Source organism: Piliocolobus tephrosceles, chromosome 8 (genome assembly GCF_002776525.5).
Source record: "Piliocolobus tephrosceles isolate RC106 chromosome 8, ASM277652v3, whole genome shotgun sequence".
Taxonomy (NCBI): domain Eukaryota; kingdom Metazoa; phylum Chordata; class Mammalia; order Primates; family Cercopithecidae; genus Piliocolobus; species Piliocolobus tephrosceles.
In genome coordinates this window covers 44,287,629-44,301,902 of record NC_045441.1, presented here as the reverse complement: position 1 = coordinate 44,301,902, position 14,274 = coordinate 44,287,629, and the positions used below count along the sequence as shown (strand labels likewise).

Sequence of the window (14,274 nt, the reverse complement as noted above, 5' to 3'; positions counted from 1 at the left end):
GGCTGTTTCCATAGTTTTGCAATTGCGAATTGTGCTGCTATAAACATTATACAAAAAAGATACTTGCACACACATGTTTATAGCAGCACAATTCGCAATTGCAAAACTATGGAAACAGCCCAAATATTTCCTCTGGGTAGATATCCAGTAGTGGGATTGCTGGATCAAATGGTGGTTCTGCTTTTAGTTCTTTAAGCAACCTGCACCGTTTCCCATAGCAGCTGTACTAGTTTACATTCCCACCAGCAATGTAGAAGTGTTCCCTGCCCACTGCATCCATGCCAACATCTATTTTCTTTTTTTTATTATGACCATTGTTGCAGGAGTTAGGTGGTATCACATTGTGGTTTTGATTTGCATTTCCCTGATCATTAGTGATGTTGAGCATTTTTTCACACATTTATTGGCCATTTGCATATCTTCTTTTGCGAATAGACTATTCATGTCGTTAGCCCATTTTTGATGGGATTGTTTGTGTTATTCTTGATAATTTGTTTGAGTTCCTTGTAGATTCTGGATATTAGCCTTTTAATTCAGACGTCTCATAGGAGCCAAAATACATGGAGCACCTATGAAGATTATAAATGTGCCCACAGGATGGCGGTAGGGAGCTGTAAAATTGAGTTAAAACTTCCTTTGCAATCTGAAATCCTAGAGTCTCTTTCCTTCCTTTAAAGTTCGAGGCATGGGCTGTGCCTTGTTATTGATGTCCTCTGCAGAACTGGAAATAGTATAATCAGTCTTGGTGAGTGATTGTGAAAGTAATGAATTTTTTTCATTTTTGAGACGGAGTCTTGCTCTGTGGCCCAGGCTAGAGTGCAGTAGTGTGATTTCGGCTCACTGCAACCTCCGCCTCCCAAGCGATTCTCCTGCCTAAGCCTCTGGAGTAACTGGGATTACAGGCGCCTGCCACCGCGCCTGGCTGATTTTTGTATTTTTAGTAGAGACGGGGTTTCACCATCTCCGTCTCCAACTCCTGACCTCGTGATCCACCCACTCGGCCTCCCAAAGTGCTGGGATTACAGGCATGAGCCACCGCGCCCAGCCAGAAATGAATTTTTTAAAGTGCACTTACAAATGTCCAGGATATCGTGTCCCAAATATTTTAAAAACAAAAACCCCAAACAAGAACGAATAACTCATTAGTAAATAGTTACAATTTGGCATCATTAACTGGCATACAGAAGCTGCGATGGTGAGAATCTTAAAAGATTGAGTTGCTGCCAGGTGTGGTGGCTCATACCGGTAATCCCAGCACTTTTGGAGGCCAAGGTGGGTGGATCACCTGAGGTCAGGAATTCGAGACCAGCCTGGTCAACATGGTGAAACCCCGTCTCTATTAAAAATACAAAAATTAGCTGGGCGTGGTGGCGGGTGCTTGTAGTCCCAGCTACTCTGGAGGTTGAGGCAGGAGAATCGCTTGAACCCGGGAGGCGGAGGTTGCAGTGAGCCGAGACTGCACTACTGCAGTAACATATTGAGTTAGTTAAGACAGGAGCACAGGAAATCACAGTGTGGAAGAACAGAAGGACATTAAATAAAGTGGCAGCTAGAACATTTTGAGGAACACATTTCAAGAGAGTTCCTTTTTGAAAAGGACCAGCCAGGGACTCAGCTGTCCTTGGTGAAAGAAAGGGTCTCCTAAATGTGATCTTTGCAAAAAATGATTTTAGAAACATTTGAGAATTTCTAAGATTTCTATTCTTTTCAAGTTCACACTCAGCAGTCAAAAATGTCCAGAAGTTTCCCGTCTCCATCTGTGATGATGTTCCAAAAGGTCTTCCGTGAAGGGTTAGAACCTCCAAAGGATGGTTAAACAAAGTAACCCTCTGAGGCTCACTTCAAACTGGAGAAGTCAAAGTATTAATAGAACCACCTGGAAGATCCTTATAATTAAACTGTGTCCCTGGGCCCAACCATGAAACTATTTTCAAAACAGTCATTTTAGCTGGGTGTGGTGGTTCATGCTCATAATGACAGCACTTTGGGAGGCCGAGGAGGGTGAATCGCTTGAGCACAGGAGTTTGAGACGAGCCTGGGAAACATAGCAAGATCCCATCTCTACAAAAAATTTTAAAAATTAGCCAGGCTTGGTGGGGCATGCCTGTAGTCTCAGCTACTTGGCAGACTGAGGTAGGAGGATCGCTTGAACTTGGGAGGTTGAGGCTGCAATGCACTGCACCATGCACTCAGCCTGGGAGATAGAGTGAGACCCTGTCAGGAAAAAGAAAGAGAAAGAACAAGAAAAAAGGGAGGGAAGGGGAAGGAAGGAAGAAAGGAAGGCAGGAAGGAAAGCAGACAAATCCAATTTCTTAGAAAGAAACATTTAATAGGGACTTATGAACAGAGCCATGTCTGTGTTTTGGGCAGTGGTGAGACAAGATGGTGGATCCCAGCATCATCACCCTCTTGACCCAGGGCTTTGTATACCATAGGGAAAGGGTGATTCAGAAGGGATGGGCTGGACAATTAAAGTGTGATAGCATCAGGGTTGTTTGACCCAACAGCAGGACTTACGGAAAGCTCCTGCTTTTACACAAGGAATAACAGATAAACTGGAAACTTAGAAGTCTTTCTGGAACAGGGGATAATCAGAAACCAATGGCGGATTGGTTTCCAAGATGGAGTTGCTTTAGCCCCGCAATTTTCAAAATAAATTCCACCTGCTGATTCTCACTTTTTTATGTGGCTATCAGAAAATTTTAAATTACGTGCGTGGTTCACCTTATGTTTCTACTGGACAGAGCTAGTCTAGAGTATGTCAACTGCCTGTTTATATCTGTCCTTGTGCCCTTTTCTGAATCAATTTTCTTCAGGCTTCCTGCAAAATTGACACGATATACCTGGGCATGGTTGCTCATGCCTGTAATCCTAGCACTTTGGGAGGCCAAGGTGGGCAGATCACCTGAGGTCAGGAGTTCAAGACCAGCCTGGCCAACATGGTGAAACCTCATCCCTACTAAAAATACAAAAATGACCTTGGTGTGGTGGCAGGTGCCTGTAATCCCAGCTACTCGGGAGGCTGAGGCACAAGAGTTGCTTGAACCTGGGAGGCAGATGTTGCAGTGAGCCGAGACTGCACTACTGCACTCTAGGCTGGGCAACGAGAGAAAACTTCAGCTTCAAAAAAGTCACACACACACACACACACACACACACACACACACACACACAAATTGACATGATACTTTTTAATGAAAGACAAAGTGAATTATATTTCAACTTCCATGGGATTTTGCTCACTCAAGTAACTTGAAGTTCATTGTTCTTATTCCTTGCCAAAGAATCCACCAGGATAAATGACATGGAGGGGGGAGACTCATTGTGGGATATGTTGGAAGGAGATTCTTGGCTCCCCTTGTACATCATCTTAGGACTCATGTGGTGTGTGACCGGAAACTGTTCAGTCTCCCACAAAAAAATGACTGTTTTTTGTTTTTTATTTTTATTTTTTGAGACAGGATCTCCTTCTGTCGCCCAGGCTGAAGTGCAGTGGTGTCATCATAGCTCACTGCCGCCTTGACTTCCTTGGCTCAAACAATCCTCCCTCTTCAGCCTCCTGAGTAGCTAGAGGCATGCACCATGCCTGGTTAATTTTTAAATTTTTTGTAGAGATGGAGTCTTGCTATGTTGCCCAGGCTGGTCTCAAACTCCTAGCCTCAAGTGATCCTCCTGCCTTGGGCTCTTAAAGTGCTGGGATTACAGGTGTAAGCCACCATGCCCAGTGGCTTTTGATGAGCTGCTGCTCATTGCTAAGGAGGAGGGTGGAGAAGGAGGGCAGAGAAGGAGGGCATCACTACCTATTGTGAGGAAAAGTTTTAGTTTTGGCAACCACGAATATCTTACTCAGCAAAACAGACTGCCATCTGGAAATTTAGCTCCTAGACTGACTTTGTGAGTGCAGTGCAATCCAGTTGCCTGAGCTTAGTGGGACATGGCTTAGGCCAGAATTTCGGGTTTGGAGGTGAGACGGGCTAAAGTGGCCTGAGGAGCCATGCCCAGGACAGAACCTGGGTTGGAGGACATAGGATGCAAAGACAACCTTTGTGGGTTTGGAAGGCCAAGGCTGAGGAATTACCCAGAGCCCACTCTGTACGCGTGTGTGTGAGTGTGTTGGGACATCCGCTCTCAGCAGGGTGGGTGTGTTTGTGTGTGTCACTAGTGGTCTGTGTGTGACAAACATGTGCTCTGTGTGTGTGTGTGTGTCTGTCTGTATTTGGGGGATAGTGAGTGTGATTGTGTAGTGTATTGAGGCAACCCATGCCCACAGTGATGTGTGATTTGTCTGTTTGCATGTGCACGTGGTGTGAGTAGCTGTATGGTAAGTGTCCTCTGTGGTGAGTGTGTGCATGCGCACATGCATGTGTTTGTGTGTGTGGCAGGGTGTATGTGTGACTGATGGTGTGTATGGTCTGTGTGGAGAGGAGCATGTGAACTAAGCATGTGAGTATGTGTGTGTGGGGTGTATGGTTGTGTGGTGCATTGGGGGAATGTGCATCATCAGTGGTGTGCTGTTTGCATTTATGTGTCAATGTGTATGGGGTGTGTAAAGGGTGACCATTCTCTCGTGGGCCCTTGCCTTTCCACATCGTGCAGCATACACACACCCAGGTGCAGCTCTGTGAGCCTTGAGGGTGGTGCATCAGCATAAATCAAGTTTCATTGCAGCAGGAAGAAGGAAGACTGGGCCAGGTGTGGTGGCTCACACCTGTAATCCCAGCACTTTCGAAGGGCGAGGTGGGTGTATCACCTGAGGTCAGGAATTGAGACCAGCCTGGCCAATGTGGCGAAACCCCAACTCTACTAAAAATACAAAAGTAGGGCATGGCAGCACGTGCCTGTAATCCCAGCTACTTGGGAGGCTGAGGCGGGAGAATCACTTGAACCTGGGAGGCGGAGAGTGCAGTGAGCTGAGATCGCGTCATTGCATTCCAGCCCAGGTGTCAGAGTGAGACCCTGTCTCCAAAAAAGAGAAAAAAAGAAAGAAGACTAAATATGAATTAACAGGAGTTAGGAAAGTTTTCCTGGAAAGAAGGACCTCCAATCTATGCCTGTGCTCTATTTGGCTGGGATTTCAACAAGCAAAGGTAGGTGTTCTGTTTGGGAGATAGAAGGAGAGGTAAACTTATCATATAGGACCTTGCAAATGACCAAAGAGCATGGCAGGTGATCCTGGGAGGGTGACGGACAGGGAGCAGGGGCATCACAAGAGAGCTGAGGTGTCAGGCCCAGAGCACCATATCCAAGAGCCAGGGTTTGCTTCTGTGCACAGGGAAGAGTCAGTGAGCATTCTTGGGCTTGGGAGTGACAGGTTCCGGCCTGGCCACTGCCAAATAGATATTGAAGCTGGGGTCAGTGGCTCACACCTGTAATCCCAACATTTTGGGAGGCTGAGGTGAGCGGATCACCTGAGGTCATGAGTTCAAGACCAGCCTGGTCAACATATAGTGAAACCCTTATCTCTACAAAAATACAAAAATTAGCCAGGTGTGGTGATATGTGCCTGTAGTCCCAGTTACTCAGGAGGCTGAGGCAGGAGAATTGCTTGAACCTGGGAGGGGGAGGTCGCAGTGAGCCGAGATTGAGCCATTGCACTCCAGCCTGGGCAACAGAGTGAGACTGTCTCAAAAACATAAAAGGTTGGACGCAGTGGCTCACGTCTGTAATCCCAGCACTTTGGGAGGCCGAGGCGGGTGGATCACAAGGTCAGGAGATCGAGACCAGCCTGGCCAATATGGAGAACCCCTGTCTTTACTAAAACATACACAAAAATTAGTGTGGCAGCATGCGCCTGTAATCTAAGCTACTTGGGAGAAGAATCACTTGAACCCAGGAGGCAGAGGTTGCAGTGAGCTGAGACTGCACCACTGCACTTCAGCCTGGGTGGCAGAGTGAGACTTAGTCTCTCAAAAACAAACAAAAAAAGAAACAAAAATAAACATTTGGGGGAAAAGGTGACATTCTTCAAAATAGACCATATGTTGGGTCATAAAACACACAATACATTTTTAAAATATTGAATTATATAAAGTATCTTTTATGATCACAATGGAGTGATGCCAGATATCAATAAGCATAAGAAAACTGAAAAATTTGCAAACATATGCAATTAAAACAATTAAAAACAAAACACTATTTTTTTGGTAGCAGAGGACAGGGTCTTGCTCTGTCACCCAGGCTGGAGCGCAGTGGCACGATCATGGCTAACTGAAGCTTCAACCTCCTGGGCTCAAGCTATTCTCCCATCTCAGCCTCCTGAGTAGGCATATATCACCACACTGAGCTAATCTTTTATTTTTTGTAGAGATGCAGTCTCACTGTGTTGCCCAGACTGGTCAAACTCCCGGGCTCGAGCAATCCTCCCACCTCAGCCTCTCAAAGTGCTGGGATTACCGGTGTGAGCCACCATGCCCAGCCTGTTATGAGGTTTTTATTTGGCTTTAATATTTGGATAATACTGACCTCACAGAATGAGTTAGGAATTGTTTTTTCCTCTTTCCCTTTTGGAAGAGTGTGAGAAGGATTGCTGTTAATCTTTTTGAAATGTTTGGTAGAATTCACCAGTGAAGCCATTTTTTCATGGACTTGACTTTGTTGGAAGGTTTTTAATGCCCTGTTTTACTACTGCTATTCAATATTCTACTAGAAGTTTCAACAAGAACAATTAGACAATTAAAAAAATGAAAAGTATCAAAATTGGAGAGGAAGTAGTCAAACTATATTTATTTGCAGATGAGAATACATATCCCAAATATATAGCAAATCCAAAAGAATCCATGAAAATGCTACTAGAGCTAATAAATGAATTCAGCAAAGTTGCAGGATGCAAGATTAACATATGCACAAAAATCCATTATGTTTCCGTACAATTGAAATAAATAAACAAAAAAGTTAAGAAAGTAATTCCATTTGCAATAACATCTAAAAAGTAAAATACAGGCCAGGAGCGGTGGCTCACCCCTGTAATCCCAGCACTTTGCGAGGCCGAAGCAGTCGGATCACCTGAGGTCAGGAGTTCAAGACCAGCCTGGCCAACATAGTGAAACCCCATCTCCACTAAACATTCAAAAAGTAGCCGGGGATGGTGGCGCGCACTTGTAGTCCCAGCTACTTGAGAGGGTGAGGCAGGAGAATCGCCTGAACCTGGAAGGCAGAGGTTGCAGTGAGCTAAGATCGTGCCACTGCACTCCAGCCTGGGAGACAGAGTGAGACTCCATCACAAAAAATAAAAATAAAAAACAAAATAAAATAAAATACATAGGATAAATTTGAGGTGAATGGCTTATACACTAAAAAGAACACAGTGTGGCTAAAATAAATTAAAGAAGAGCTAAACAGAAAGACATCTGGTCATGGGTAGGAAGACTCAGTATTGTTAACATGTCAAGATTACTCAAAGTGATCTGTAGATTCAACGTAATTCCAGTCAATATCCCAACAGCCTTTTATGAAAAATAAGTAAGACAATGCCTACATCCATATGGAATAATTATAAAGGGCTCCAAATAGCTAAAAGCTTGTAAAGAATTACAAAGTCAGAGGAATCACACTTCCCAATTCCAAAGCTTGCTTTTTTTTTCTTTTTTAAAGGGTTTTTGTTTAATACATCTGAAAACAATGTATATACAAAGAATTGAGACACGAGAAAGCATTAGTTCAACAGTAATGAATCTATAAGAATTAGGATTGGGAAGGTGGAAAAGATTACTTCAATGTTTTTAAAAATCAGAAACTGCAACCAAAACAAACTAATAAAATCCCTATTAACACTTATGGAGAGTCTTCATAAGACTCTTTCTGGCTGGGCACGGTGGCTCACACCTGTAATCCCAGCACTTTGGGAGGCCGATGCGGGTGGATCACCTGAGGTCAGGAGTTTGAGACCATCCTGACCAACATGGAGAAACCCCATCTCTACTAAAAATATAAAATTAACCGGGCGTGGTGGCACATACCTGTAATCCCAGCTACTCGGGAGAATAAGGCAGGAGAATTGCTTGAACCCAGGAGGCAGAGGTTGCAGTGAGCTGAGAGCCATTGCACTCCAGCCTGGGCAACAAGAGTGAAACTCTGTCTCAAAAAAAAGAAAAAAAAAAAAAAAAAAAAAAAAAGGCTGGGCTTGGTGGCTCATGCTTGTAATCCCAGCACTTTGGGAGGCCAAGGTGGGCAGATTACGAAGTCAGGAGATCGAGACCATCCTGGTTAACACAGTGAAACCGCTTCTCTACTAAAAATACAAAAAATTAGCCGGGTGTGGTGGCAGGCACCTGTAGTCCCAGCTACTCAGAAAGCTGAGGCAGGAGAATAGTGTGAACCCAGGAGGTGGAGCTTGCAGTGAACCGAGATCAGGCCACTGCACTCCAGCCTGGGTGATAGTGCGAGACTTCGTGTCAAAAAAAAAAAAAAAAAAGAGTCTCCATGATTTTTATTAAACTAGAGAGCCTTACCTGGCTGCTTTAGGGTTCCTCATATGCAAAACAGAAATAAGGGGATTCCCCTGACTGGTCCCCATGTTGTTAAGTGTTCTCCACATCCCCACCCTACCTCCAACTTCTTAATGAAGCAGACCTCCATCCTCCTAACTTGAGAGGATGTGAATCATTCCACAGATGTCTGCCTTATAGCACCACCCACCCCTCATATTTCCTCTACATACCAGTTCTTCAGCTGCATTCTAGGAACACCATATACTACTGAGTTGCAAATCTATGCTAAACATATAAGACAATGACTGACAGGGAAAAAAATTTTTCATTACAAACTCAATTCATTTGATTCATTTGCTGTATTTCAAAGGTGCAGTACTTTTCTTCATTTACCAGTGAAAGAGGTTAGAAATTAACTTCCCCAAAAAATCAGCAAATGGCAAACAAATGTCCTTGAAAGTCACAGTCACCTACAGTGCATCCTAGAAAAGAGAAGGGGCAAGACAGGCTCCACCCACTTTCATGAGTTTCATCAAATACTGAACCTACTTGAGGGTGGAGAGAAAAGGCAACTTTCAAAAAGGAGCATGTTACTAAATGAGGCATTTACTATACTCCTTCCTAAGAGCACCAGATGAGGAGCATGGTTTCTCAACTAGATCTAGGAAGTGGAATGTGGAATCATTCTGTCCTCCTCCCTTTAAGGGCTATCCACTGGTTAATGAATTAAAAAAACAGTACTGAAAAACAAACCCCACACACACTCCCCACAAAGAAGAGGAGAAAAAAACAACAACACTAAGATGTCCCAGATTACTCTCCAGAGTGGAAACAGGGAGCAGCTTCAACAATTGCAGTTAGTTTATTACAAAGTCATCCACAAGTATGCCTTGCTTTTTTTTTTTTTTTTTTGTGAAATAGTCTTGCCCTGTCACCCAGGGTGGAGTGCAATGGTGCAACCTCGGCTCACTACAACCTCCCCCTCCCGGGTTCAAGTGAGTCTCCTACCTCAGCCTCCCAATTAGCTGGGACTACAGGCATGTGCCACTATGCCCAGCTAATTTTTTGTATTTTTACTAGAGACGGGGTTTCACCGTGTTAGCCAGGATGGTCTCGACCTCCTGGCTTCATGATCTGCCCGCTTCAGCCTCCCAAAGTGCTGGCATTACAGGCGTAAGCCACTGTGCTCGGCCCATGCCTTGCTTTTAAACAACAACAAAAAATTTTTTTGAAACAAAACAAAAACTAGTACTAATCACTTTTCTGACAATACACAATTACTCAAAATTAACTAGTCCTGGGAGGGGGAAGGGCCATGCCTATGGGCCTTGTCTCACGTGAGTGAGTGTTATGCCCAGACCGTTTATTCCCCGAAGAAGACCACCAGAGTCCAGAGTCAAAGCCAAGCAGCAAGGATCTTTATTACAGGTTCGAACCTGGAGCTCTCACTCACTCGTGAAATGAGCCGGGCAGGAGAGCTCCCCAACTGGGCTCAGGACAGTGTTATATAGTCCGGGGTACATAGGCACAGAGTCATTATACAAATCAGATGTATGATTGGCTGATATTTGAACAAGGCAATTTGGCTGATTATGATTGGTTCCCGCCATTTTTGGTATTTCAGTTAATTTTGAAATTCTGATGACGTTTATCAGGGGCTTGCAGGGCAGGGGTAGGGCTTGTTTTCGCAAACCCGAGGCGGGAAAGCAGTCTTACACAAAGGCAGTTAATCATATTGCGACAGGTTTCACAGGGCTTGTTTTGCAACATGGATGTACCTTACTTAAACGCATCTTGTGACCTTGCCGTGCCTCAGAAAGAAAAACAGGAACTTACAAAATCTCTAGAATGTGCAGAGATAGGGACAAAAGGAAAAGGATTGTGAGAGCAGAACAAAGGTTTAGCAATAGGGTGGGTACACACTTTTATGCCCTTTCATGAGTGCATGTGGGTAGGTGCAGGGCATTTGTCATTATTCCAAAAATGAATTTTAATTTTTAATCTTTAGTTTGATTTAAACACTGCTTTTAGTATGATGCTGACACCAGCTGTGCAGAAAGGGCTCTGGAGAGATGTTCATAGCAGCACACATCTGTAGCTCTTCTTCAATTCTGGAGGCTCCAGGGCAGCCAATATTGCTTTGTCAAATACATTCTTTAGGCCTTTCTGTGTGAGTGCGGAACACTCCACATACCTTACAGCCTTCAGGTCATGGGCCAGTTTTTCAGCAGTCTCTGGAGTGATAGGCTTCTGTTTGTTCTTGGAAAGGTTCTCAATAATAGAGGGGTCATCTCTGAAATTAGTTTGGGTCCCAGCAAGCAAGAAAGGAGGCTTTGGACAGTGGTGAGTTATCTCAGGCACCCACTTTTCTTTCACATTTTCAAATGAAGGTGGAGAGACCACTGAAAAACAGACTAGAAATACATCTGTCTGTGGATAACTCAGTAGTAGTAATCTGTCATAATCCTCTTGCCCTGCAGTATCAAAAAGCCCAAGAGTATATGGTTCTCCACCAATCATAACTGACTGCATAATTGTCAAAAACAGTCGGTACATATTCCAATGGAAATTTATTTGTTGTGTAGGATATCAGGAGACATGTTTTACTAACAGCACCATCGCCCACAACAACACACTTAATTGTCTGCATTGCTGAAATAGTTTTGTATCCACTTTAAATATTTCAAATCTGATGTTGACCTCAGCTTCTCCACCGGGGCGTCCACAGCACTCCCCAGTTTCAAAGCTTTCTACAAAGCTACAGTAATCAAAACTGTGTGGCAGTGGCATATCGAAGGACAATATCAAGAATATCAAAAAAGTGAAAAGACAACTTACAGAATGGGTGAAAATATTTTCAAATTGTATATGTGATAAAGGTATGATATCCAAAATACATAAATAACTCCTACAACTCAACAGCAAAAAGGAAAAATAACTAAAATGGATGAAGGACTTGAATAGACATTTTTCCAAAGAAAATATACAAATGGGAAATAAGATGCAAAGTTACCACTTTATACTTACTAGGATGGCTACTGAAAAACCAAAAACAGAATATAAGTTTTGGCAAGGTGGTGAAACTGGAACACAAACATTGCTGGTGGGGGTTGTGGCTGCTCTGAAAAACAGTGTGGCCATTCCTCAAAAGGCAAACAGGCCAGGTGCAGTGGTTCAAACCTGTCATCCTAGCATTTTGGGAGGCTGAGGTGGGAGGACTGCTTGAGACCAGGAGTTTGAGACCAGCCTGGGCAATGTAGTGAGACCCTCATCTCTATAGAAAATACAAAAATTATCCAGGCATGGTGGTGTGCACCTGTAGTCCCAGCTACTTGGAAGGCTAAGTTGGGAGGATTGCTTGAGCCTGGGAGGTTGAGGCTGCAGTGTGAGCCATGATCATGCCATTGCACTGTAGCCTGGGTGACAGAGCGAGACCCTATCTCAAAAAAGGAAGAAAAGGGAAGAAAAGAAACAGACTTAGGCTGGGTGCAGTGGCTCACGCCTGTAATCCAGCACTTTGGGAGGCTGAGGTGGGCAAATCACCTGAGGTCAGGAGTTCGAGACCAGCCTGGGGTTTCACCAACCCCATCTCTACTAAAAATATAGAATTAGCCGGGCATAGTGGCACATGCCTGTAATCCCAGCTACCTGAGAGGTTAAGGCAGGAGAATTGCTTGAACCCGGGAGGTGGAGGTTGCAGTGAGCCGAGATCAGGCCACTGCACTCCAGTCTGGGCAAAAAGAGTGAAACTCCATCTCAAAAAAAGAAAAAGAAAAAGAAAAAGATTACAAAAAGCACTGTTGGGTTTCTGAGAAGTAATGTGTTAGGCAACTTATGCTTTATCTTTGTGTAACATTATTTTTAAAATCAACATATAGTGTACACAGGAAAATGCAGGGATTTTAATGAGCTTTTACCAACATTTAAATCCAGAAAGTTTCTTCAGGCCCCTTTCAAGTCAGCCTTCTCATCTTAATGGCAAACACTGTTCAAATTCCTCTTGCCCTGAAATAGCTTTGCCTTTTCTGAAGTTTCACATGAATGATATCAAATACTACAGATAATTTTGTGTCTGGCTTTTTCTACTCAGTATCTTGACTTTGAGATTCATCCACTCTGTTTCATACATAAACAAACTCGTCCATTGCTAACTAGTCTTCTTTGAATAAATACACCACAGATTGTTTATCGCCCTCTTGTTGGACATGTTGTTTATAGTTTTAGGTTATTTTGATAAAGGTGCTATTAACATTCTTATGTAAGTCTTTTTTTTTTTTTGAGACAGAGTCTTACTCTGTCGCCCAGGCTGGAGTGCAGTGGCCGGATCTCAGCTCACTGCAAGCTCCACCTCCCAGGTTTACGCCATTCTCCTGCCTCAGCCTCCCGAGTAGCTGGGACTACAGGTGCCCGCCACCTCGCCTGGCTAGTTTTTTTTTTTTTTTTGTATTTTTTAGTAGAGACGGGGTTTCAGCGTGTTAGCCAGGATGGTCTTGATCTCTGACCTTGTGATCCGCCCGTCTCGACCTCCCAAAGTGCTGGGATTACAGGCTTGAGCCACCGTGCCCGGCCGTAAGTCTTTTTGTAGACATATGCTTTTGTTTACATTAAATAGATAGCTAGGAATGTAATTTCTGGATTATATAGTAACTGCATGTTAACTAAAAGTACTAAACAGAGGCCACGTGCGGTGGCTCATGCCTGTAATTTCAGCATTATGGGAGGCCAAGGTGGGAGGATTCCTTAGCCCAGGAGTTTGAAACCAGCCTGGCCAACATGATGAGATCCCCCGTCACTACTAAAAATATAAAAATTAGCTGGGCATGGTGGCCTGTGCCTATAATCCCAGTAAGACTTGTCTCAAACCCCCCAGTGCTCTCCAAAAAAAACCCAAAACTACTGAACAGTGTTTCTTTTTGTTTTTTTGAGACAGAGTCTCACTCTGTCACCCAGGCTGAAGTGTAGTGGTAGAATCTTGGCTCACTGCAATCTCCACCTACTTGGTTTAAGTGATTCTCCTGCCGGAGCCTATTGAGTAGCTGGGATTACAGACTTCTGCTACCATGCCTGGCTAAGTTTGTATTTTTTTTTTTTTTTAGTAGAGACAGAGTTTCACCATGTTGGACAGGCTGGTCTTGAACTCCTGACCTCAAGTGATCCACCCGCCTTGTCCTCCCAAAGTGCTGGGATTACAGGCATGGGCCACTGCGTCCAACCTCCAAGAACACCATTTTCAGAGCAAGCACCTGCCGGACTGCATCCTGCCCTGGGGCCCAAAAGCTCCTGCACCTCCACATTCCTGAAACCCCACTGACATCCCCCTCATGTCCTCCTGGACAGCTGCAATGATGTAACACCAGCTGGACTCAATGGTGTGGCCAGGTCCCCAGCACGGTAGCCCACACAGTATCCTATACTTCAGACTGCTTTTGAGTTTTAAAAAAGTCTTTATGTATTCTAGATTCAAATTCAGTGTTAAATGTGTGGTGTGAAAATATTTTCCCTCAGTCTGCAGCCTTTTTATCCTTTACACAGAATTTTCACAGTGCAAACCTTTTTAATTTTTTAATTTTAATTTTTAAATTTTGATGATATTTAATTTACCAGTTTTTTCTTTTATGTATTGTCTTTGTTGTCAAGTCTAAGAATTTTTCACCAGCACCAGGTCCTGAAATTTTTCTCCTTTTTTCAAAACTTTTATAGGGGCCAGGTGCAGTGGCTCACATCTGGAATCCTAGCACTCAGGGCGATCACCTGAGGTCAGGAGCTCAAGACCAGCCTGGCCAACATGGTTAAACCCCGTCTCTACTAAAAATACAAAAATTGGCTGGGCACGGTGGCTCATGCCTGT

The 14,274-nt window shown here is 43.9% G+C and overlaps 1 pseudogene; it reads right to left on the bottom strand.

The window, feature by feature from the left end:
• Positions 1 to 10,502: 10,502 nt before the first annotated feature.
• Positions 10,503 to 11,152, bottom strand: LOC111528011 (annotated as a pseudogene).
• Between the last annotated feature and the right edge of the window lie 3,122 nt (positions 11,153 to 14,274).